Source organism: Eretmochelys imbricata, chromosome 2 (genome assembly GCF_965152235.1).
Source record: "Eretmochelys imbricata isolate rEreImb1 chromosome 2, rEreImb1.hap1, whole genome shotgun sequence".
NCBI lineage: Eukaryota > Metazoa > Chordata > Testudines > Cheloniidae > Eretmochelys > Eretmochelys imbricata.
The window spans coordinates 51,943,991-51,944,262 of NC_135573.1; positions in this window are offsets into that span (position 1 = coordinate 51,943,991).

The window sequence follows — 272 nt, forward strand, 5'->3', positions numbered from 1 at the left end:
TTGCCCTGGCAACAAGATTATGACAAGTATTATCAACAGATATTTTCAACAGATTCATGTGAAACAAGAACAGGAATATTTTTCCTTTTGAACAACAGAAAGTCAAAGTATAAGTACAGAACAAAAGTTAAAGACAAAGAAGCAAAACATTTTTCATCCAGGATGCACTATCTTGCTGGTTGTGTGAACCTCACTAGAATGATTACATCTGTTCAGGATTGAAATCAAAAGGGTTTAAAGGATCCTTTATTGTTAGAGTTTCAAGACAACCA